The sequence below is a fragment of the Saccostrea cucullata genome, unplaced genomic scaffold (assembly GCF_032062105.1).
Source record: "Saccostrea cucullata isolate Sc308-1 unplaced genomic scaffold, CSIRO_AGI_Scuc_v1 ctg15896, whole genome shotgun sequence".
Classification (NCBI taxonomy): Eukaryota; Metazoa; Mollusca; class Bivalvia; order Ostreida; family Ostreidae; genus Saccostrea; species Saccostrea cuccullata.
In genome coordinates, this window is record NW_026918399.1 from 5,023 (window position 1) to 14,489 (window position 9,467).

At 31.4% G+C, this 9,467-nt stretch overlaps 1 pseudogene; it reads left to right on the forward strand.

The window, feature by feature from the left end:
- Positions 1-1,015: 1,015 nt before the first annotated feature.
- On the forward strand, positions 1,016-6,513 carry LOC134264530 (uncharacterized; annotated as a pseudogene).
- The last annotated feature ends 2,954 nt before the right edge of the window (positions 6,514-9,467 follow it).

Consider the following 9,467-nt stretch of genomic DNA (forward strand, 5'->3'; position numbering starts at 1 on the left):
AAAAATATTTCTATAATAATACTAGTATGAGTCAAAATACAAAATAAAAAAACATCGTTTTAACAAGTTATCTTAATGTTGATAATAGCCAATCGAAATTCATTAGTTTTCGCTCATGGAAATTAAGGTTAATTCTTATAGGACTTTTATTAAGGTACAGTTGTAATTGTCTTCAAATGACATTTGATGAAATATTTGTTAATTTATTTGTTTGATTGTGTATTATTTTTTTTTTCGTTGAGAAAGTGTGTATTGTTGAAAGTCCATTTCATGGACAAATGCTCACATTAAAAACAAGCCCGGTGATGTGTCTGATTAGAACTGTTTAGAACCTTAAACCTTCATTAACGATGTAATGATCGAAATTACTAAAAGTCGGCACATCTATTTACTTTGCAAAAATTAAAAAAAGATCCTTAACCTCATAATATCAGAAATCAATTAGATAAATAGAGAGTCATTGATTAATTAAACTAATATTTTCATTTAAGCTCTTTCAATATTGGGTTTTTCTCAGAGAAGGGTTATTAAAATAACCTGTTCCAATTTATATTCATTGGACCACAGCTTTCTATATATAATTTTCTGCGCTGAGGATGAATTGACCAAAGAAAGATATCTAACTCTCTCAAGACCCGTCAGCACGTTCAATCATTTCTGTTGAGAGGATATGTTCAAAACATTGCTTTGAACGTTCGAGACAGATTTATTTTAAAAGTTGGCTTTAATTGGTAGAAAGTGCTCGAGGCAAATGTTCTTTGATATTGAGGAATTATATAATTAACTTCCATAGATGTTCGTGGGAAATAAAAATTACATAACTTTGTGGAGATGAAATTTTAATTGTGGTTCTTGTGGACGCTCTTTCAATGTCGTGGTAAAATATTCCAATCTAACAAAGATATCATGAACACATTTCAAACAACGATATAGTTCGTGGGAATCAAACTTGAAATAAATTTCGAAATATCGGATTCTTTTTTGATATTAAAGCCTTGCTGTTCTTGCGATAGTTATGGCAGAAAACAATACAACAAGAGAAGTTCCGAGTGTCATGGAAATCTTTTTGCCACCAATCCTAATGCTGGTTTCATGTTCATTCGGTAAGTAAGCTTGTCACAATTTTCCGAAAATTTTTAAAACATGTACTATTGGTAGGAAAAATATACACATTATTTTACGATTTGAGAGTATAATCAATTACAAAATATTTATTCATTCATTTAAAACAGTACTGTGTAATAAATAAAAAGTAATGTACATGATGTTTTCTACAAAAACCCAATCTTTTTTGTATAAAAGTACTTTACTGTCCAATGAAAATATAAGCTAAATATTTTACCGGGGTAATCAATCATTTAAGGACAGATGAAACAAACCATTTTTTTTCTTTGGAAGAGGCTTAATATCATGTCACAAGTTTAGAAAAGTGGATAATTCTTTAAACTTTTTCTCCTAAGAACTGGAAAATGAAATAGACTTGGAAAATATTACTGAAATTTCAATATAATTACAAATATTGACAAATACTTGATAAAGGTTTACAGATGAAAAACAAATTTAAGAATATGTTACCTTGGTGCTAAAACTGTAATTTAAGCTTTAGAAAAATATACTAAGCCGCGGAATTTTATTAAGAAAATAAATGGTAAAAATCAGCCTATGGTTTATTGCTGATTTTTGTCATTTTGTATTTCCTTATAAAATTCACCTGGCTTGGTTTATTTTTCTAAAGTTTATATTACACTGTAGTATCTGTAGTATTTAGGGCGCAGCTATGTCAAGGACTTACATAGGTCCATACGTCATCAGCGTTTCGGAAAATTAAGTATGACATTAAGGTAAAACTATACAAATGAATCCGGCGAATAAATATTCATTTTCCTTTAAATTTCTGTTACGTACAGTAATTCTAATAAATATTGTAAAGCATAAATCAATGTGTAACGTATCTTGCTTTTATTAGAATGTAGAATTTACGCCATTTTGATCCCGCTGTACTGACTGAGATGACGCCTCGATAAAGCACACAGTCTATCTGTATTTGCGACGTTGTTCAGGCTTTTTTGTTTTCTGTAAATATAAAAACTAAAATTAAATGAGCACGCATGTGGTCCGACAAAAATTGAGTTTGAATGCAATAACAATTATTAGATTGAAACGGATGAGACCTTATGTAAAACCACATAGCTGCAAATCTGTAGCGTTATGGTTTTATGTATTTGTCTTTGACCAAAACGCTACATTGTATATCCCGTAATGCAAAAAGGTACAATTTACGGTGCAATAGCTTTTGTGCACTTTTGGGGAGAATTTTTTCACTTTCCAGAATGGTCAATTAACTACCTTGCACTCGCTAAATCTAAGCACATCTAATCTATTTATATGTAATTAATTGTATATTTTATCCATCTCCCAGCCCTTCATAGTTGTTTCTACAAGTGATAAACTAGCTTGATTGAAATTATTTCTGAGATTGCTGAAAATTCACACGAAGCGAGATTATTGCCTGTAGAGACAGATATAAATGGTTGGCAGGTGGATAAAACATACATATTGGCTACAGAATATGTTTATAATTAGAGAGTGAAAGGTTGTTGATTTACCAACGTCGGAAATTCGGATATTCTCCCAAAAAGTGTGCCATAATTTTGCATTTCGTAGTGAAAACATTTTTGTATATCGTACGTCTGAGCTTTTATGTTCTTTGAAGAAGTACATTATATTTTAATTTTGATCATGTCAAGTGACAAACAATTGATGTACATAGAGTCCTTTTGGTCAATCGCGATAGAGACCCCATTCATACATAAGCAAAAGTCAAAAATAAAAGTTAATTGTTAATAAGCAATAATCTAAAACTCCCACTAATAGAAAAACAAATCCACATTATAGTGATTTTGTCGGTGTATTTTCTATTGGCGTCCATTACTTAGCTGCAATGTTGAAAAAAATCATTTGTTCGATGATATAAATAGGACTCACAAAGACAATTAATAAATAATACTGTTTGATTTCCATTAATGGGTAAACACTACACAACTCGAACAGAATAAAAACATAATCCCCATTGAAACGCCAGTTGTGGAATCGGGGGTAAATATATTTTGTTGACAGGACAAGACAAGACAAGACTTTATTCTCATGAACTGTACAAAACAGTATAGAGAGGATATAGTTTTGATGACATTTTAGTACCTTGTGATACCACAAGTTTTGTCCAGAAAGAAATCATACGAGTTTCGACATTAATAGATAGAGGATATCTACCAAGTTCTCCATACACTAAAAAATTAGGTGTGGAAGACCTAAGATTTAGTAAATGTTTACAAAATTTTAGATGAAGTCTCTCTATAAGAGCGATATATTACAAAATCCCCATATTTCACAACCATATAACAAAATTGGTTTCACTATTTTGTCAACATATCTAGTTTACAATCAATTGAAAGATTATGTTTTCTACATTTTCGAAGAACACCATACATTGCTTTTGTAGCTTTATAAGAGCTCTGGTTGTATACAGAGTACATTTACTCGAAAAGTAAAAAAAATAGGTCATACGAATATTGGATCTTTTAATTTTGAGGATTTTTTTTTTTAAATTTATGGCTTTAAGGTTGGTGGTTTGAACTATTAGTATATTACATCATAAATAATCATGAGTCTAAATAAACTTTAGAACATATGAGGTAATTGACAAGTAGAAATTTGTTTGAAATGATCAATATCTTCGCACTGTAGAAATTTAGAAACTTAAGATTACTTTGTAAGTGAATATATATAAGACCAAGAAGGTGTAAACGCCAAATTAAAAAAATGAGATGACACGCCTCTGGTGTTTTAGAAGGCCGACAGGGGATTTTCACTTCTCATGAAACCTAATCTCTCCCCATGATGTGTTTTGGGCTCTCTGTTTCGGATCTCTGAGTTTGTGTTGGTCCGGATTTGTAATATTTACCTAAGCTTGGAACGTTTTTGAGAACATTGAAGAAGTCATCTGGCACAGGGATCCAGAATATAATGGTCAACTTACATCAAATAATTTTTGAAAAATAAATAAATAATAATAATAATAAAGTATTCTTTGTTCTTTACTCGAAAATTTGATTGTTGATTTTTTTATTTTATTAATATGCAGATTAACAGTGTAACCAATTAATAGGAAGAGATAGTGGCCTTTCAGTGAATATACACTTATTTCCGGTATGTAAGATTGGTAATACATATTAACATCTAATAAACATTTCTCCTTGTCTAGTTTTTAATTTAAAAATTCTTATTTTGTAGGCGTTTGTATCTTGCTGGTTTGCCGGTTCGAAAGATTTGTCAAACGATTGAGATCCAAACACAGTACTACCAATAAAGATTTCGAGGTTTACCATATTGAGACATTCTCAAGCCAACAGACAGTGGACCTATCAAAATACAAACACAACGTTTCCAGTGTCTCATTTCTTTCAAACTTTGATCTGGAGGTACTAAAAGCCCTTCAAAGCTTTTCAAATAGACCTTCAGAATTACTTAGAATAGGCCTTCCAGCCGTAGTAACCATATGTCTAGGACCGTTTGCTATGCTTTTCTATCACTCTACAACAGAGTTCTTTTGGCCAAAGGATAAGTATCCTCAGCTCCCCAACAATAACCAGTGTGTTTCCTGCTTTTTGACTCCTGCCCGGACTTGTCTATGCCATCTCTTTTGGTTTTGCCTTTTCTTCAGCTCTTGCAAAGCAAAGTGACATTCTAACAAAGGTGACAGAAGAAATCAGCTTCATTGACCAAGCAGCTACTTTAACGAGTAAGCTTAAGTTTGCTAACAATAAAATCCGAATGGAAATTTACCATGCCATCAAATGTGAAGCGATCTACATGATGTTACAGATTGAGAATAGGAAGGCGTCATCATTTGTCAACAAGCCAACTGTTGATATTAAAGGTATATTTTTCAATGTAGAAAACTGAGATTTTAACTATGCATTTAGTAGAGTTCTCGGTAAATAAAAAAAGCAAGAGAACACGCATGCTTTTCAAAAAAAAAATGTGCAGAGAAACTTATATAAGAATAAACTTATTAATCTATCTGATGAAGGTCTACTTCATCATTGATTACAATGCATTCTTTAATGAGCTTAATTCTTTCAAAATCCTAATTATAATAATTAAAATTTTGTAATTATAATAGTTAAAAATTCTAATTTTTTTTTTTTTAGAATTCAACAAAAATTATTTGAGCTGAAATATTTACTTTGATATTACAAAAATTAAGATTCATTGTAAATTTTTCTTTGTGACATTTTCATAATTCTGTAATTATTTCTAACAGTTGCAATATGGGAAGTCCTTGGTTTACTTCAAAATAAAAATCATTCAGACGACCATCATGTTGATGACGTCATGAAAAAATACCTTATAGATTATATATCTAAACTCAACAATATATGTTCGGATGACCTCAGTGTTTTACATTCAAGGACTCATTGGTTGATGTAAGTATCTTAAACTAATTCTGTCCAGTAACATGTTTTGAGAAATTCTTAGTTAAATTAAAAAGGAGAATTTTTCACCTGTATATCTTAGCACATTCTTGTACATTTAAGTAGAAATTATCCATTTTTAATCATACAAACAACTAGATGACTTGTTGTCCTGGAGTAAAGAAGCAGATATTATAAAGATTACTTGAATTTGAGTGGTTTTGATACCGTCCCTAAGGTAGCCCAAGGAGCAGAGAAAATGAATTTTGAAATCACACATAGATGCAACATGCCTAATTAGTTCAAACTGGTTCAACAGCACAGGAGAAAAAATAAAAAAGAAACATGCTTCAAAGCTGAAGAACGACGCATTACGACGGGCGAACACTTATAGTAACTGGTCACTCAAGTGCGACCTAAAAGACCGAAAAGTTCAGATGAAATTTGTTTTTGTAAATAATTAATTAAATTATACACTTCATTTAACGTTGCTTCAAATGTTTATGATTGTCTCTTTTCATTGACTAGGTGGGTGTTCCTCATAACCCTGGGTTTCTTTCTTCTCTCTCTATGGCGTGTTACTGATCCAGGCGTCATCCTATCGTATGGAGCTGATGATGTGTACTTTGACACTTTTCTCCATTAGCATGCTTTGTTACATCGTCTCTGATCAGATTCTCCATTTTCCGGTTTCTTCCGTATCGACATTTCTATCATTGTTGACGTCATATACAGGTTAGAGGTCATGCACAAGATGACGTCACTCGGATTTGAGGAGACTGTTTGTTATCCTGACAGTTCACGTTTTCAGCAGAAGAGATATAACAGCAAGGCGGATATGAATGATACTGTGTATATAAATTCAGAAGAGAGATATAACAGTGAGGAGGAAATGGAATATAACGTGTATATAAAGTCGAAGAGATATAACAGTGTAGAGGAAATGACTGATAACGTGTATATAAAGTCAGAAGAGATAATTTATAATAATGAAGAGGAAATGACTGATACCGTGTATATAGAGTCAAAAGAGATATAACAGTGAAGATATAACACGGAGGAGGAAATAGATGATACTGTGTATATAAAGTCAGTGTGTTAAAATAACAAAAAAAGATCTAATATTCACAAAAATAATATTTTATACATAATTTATTGACATTCCCAGAATAATTTAGGAGATTTGTTGTAGAATAAAAAAAAATATTATTGACTAATGTGTTTTGTTTAAAATAAAATATTAAAAACAGAATATATTACATTTATTTAACTCTAAGTTTTGCAAACCTGTCTGTTTCGTTAAGTGCATGAATCAGTTTTGATATGTAAGAGAGGACTTAATTGTTTGTCAAATCTGAAAAAATATAATTACATGTAATTCTGGACTGAAAATCATCCTTAACCCTGTGGATGAAAAGACTCTCTGTTTATTATAGCTACTGCTTGTTATACTTAATATAATGCAACTGATTTGTGATGTTTTAATCTTTCCCTATTTCCATACAAAAACGCTTCTTATTACATGTATATAACAACATTCATACCAGAAGATAGTATCTAAGGATATACTTTTTTATTATTTTTTTTTTAAATTAGACGGGCAGATCCAGGGATGTACGGATGGTGAGTACTTACATGTATCCACTAAAAATTGTAGGGAATTAAAAATGACTTTCATTATAAGTTAACTAGGGGCCAATATTTTGTAGGAACTGGGTGTCCCACTTTCTCTTAAGGGATATGAAATAGACGTTTCCTTACTGTTACTAAAATTTCGGAGTCATCCACTCACCACTGTTAGATCCGCACAAGCTTATTTAACGAGGCCGAGTCTACCGCATGATATTGCGCAGCTTTTTAATCGCATGCATTGATTTTTGCGACAGTACAACTTTGACAAATATTTTGATATTAATACAAAATTAATCTTATCCTTTACCCCTACTTATCTGAATATGTTATTTTACGACAGTAATCAGGGAAAAAACGCTAAAATGGTTCTAACGACGTCACCATTTTCGGATTTTGTAAGCAATGCATGAGGCTGGAGAACGACACATGACTTGCTTTGTACGTCAAGACGTCCCTGAATATCACACAAAAACTGATGACAGAAGATTGATAAGAAACGTACTAGAATTCTACGCATTGCTACTTTTTTACCGATGATAAACATATGCACCATAATTCATTTGCATTGTATATTTATTTATACCGTAATATGGCAATTTTTAATGTGTTGGACTTTGAAAAAAAAATGTTAGTTATAAGTAATTCCTAGACCATAATAGATGGTTAACTTTTTTGAAATTTCACATTTTGTTGACGATTTACTTTTCATCTACTTGAATGAAAAAGAAATCTCTAGGGCAGAAATACAAAAATGTGACAATTTGGCGCTCTTCAAACAAATCTCATAGGTTCCAATAGTAAAATTTGACAACTTCTGAGATGGCCGCCTAGAAAACAAGGTGGTTAACAATCCATTTTTACATTTGAAAACAATACATATAACAATAAAAATTGATTAACGAAAAATTATTAAAATCCCTAAAGGCAGAAATAATTAGACTCGACCTCGTTAAATTTAATTTGTTTTATAGTTTAGAGAAAGAACCAATAAGGCGAGACTTGTGATACTAGTAATACATTAAGAAGAGAATATAGCTTATACATTCTATTAAACAATAATATTAATTAGACAATAAGGATTAAAAAAAATAAAATAATATGAAATAAAAAGCTTCAAAATGTTGAATGTTCATATTCTTTAAAGTATTATTTCGCCAATTTCAAATTATTGCAAAGCAACCATTTGTGTAAACTTGTACATTTATAGGGTGAACAGTGGTTTATTATTCAGTGCAATGCACTGACCTTAAACTGTATAATATATTCTTAATACATCAATTATATCTCATCAATGACATTAATTGTACATAATAACTACACTGTTGAATATGTGTGTCCATGGAGAGGACATCCTATGTACTCTTCCCTCTTAAGAACATTAATAAAGTAGTCATTTCTTATGACATTGTGTCGGCCCTACAAAATACGATTATATACAAGCTTTATTAAAAATTGATGTTTTAATTTATGATTAATATCTTATACATGTACATGCACATAATACTTTACAAAATATACATAGTGTATTAGATTTTCAATTGTACTGTCATAGCAATATATCTCAAGTCACTGTTTTGTCCAGAAACTCATTTGGAAGACAAATTTATTACGATGGACCCAATCCTTCTGTCAGCATATGCACCTACAGTGTACATTCTACAAACAGGACAGTGAAAATTCCCAGAAAAAACACCTCAATAATGAAGTGATGGAATATTTTTTTTTTCAAAAGAAAAGATTGATAATAAAGAGAAGCCATTGCAAGAACCAATCTTCCCCGCAGGATCAAAACGATTTTATATTTTTCTGATGAAACAGACTTTCTTTCAATTTGTAAATCGTTGATATTTATATGTATACAAGATCTGAATGTTTGAGATCAGTTGCATGGATAGGCAAGAACATACTCCATGGACGAACAGTATCTGTTGGCAATCGTGTTGATGAAACAAACATTTTTGCAGTTTGGTTCGAAGTCATAATTTTGTAAATGGCTTCGTCAGCAATTACAATCTATCAAGTCGGATACTGACCTTTCATACTATTGGCATGGTCATGCTCTAATTTATGACATTAAGGGATACACACCCTTCCAATGCATTTGATGTTTTCGAGGTTCATAGTTGCCCAGTTCCTAATTTGTATTGTTTGAATGGGCCGTTTGTTATCTTTAAAGCTGACATGAACTCTTAAAAAGGCATCATTTTTCAACTTTGTACGACTTACTACATTCCTGTACGCCTTTGTCCGCCATATTTCTTCAATTCCGCCATATTTAATCGAAGATTTTGGCCACCTGTACCTGCTATATATAGCCTTGTAGAATTGTTTCACTTGATGATTTTCAAGCCTGGCTGTCGA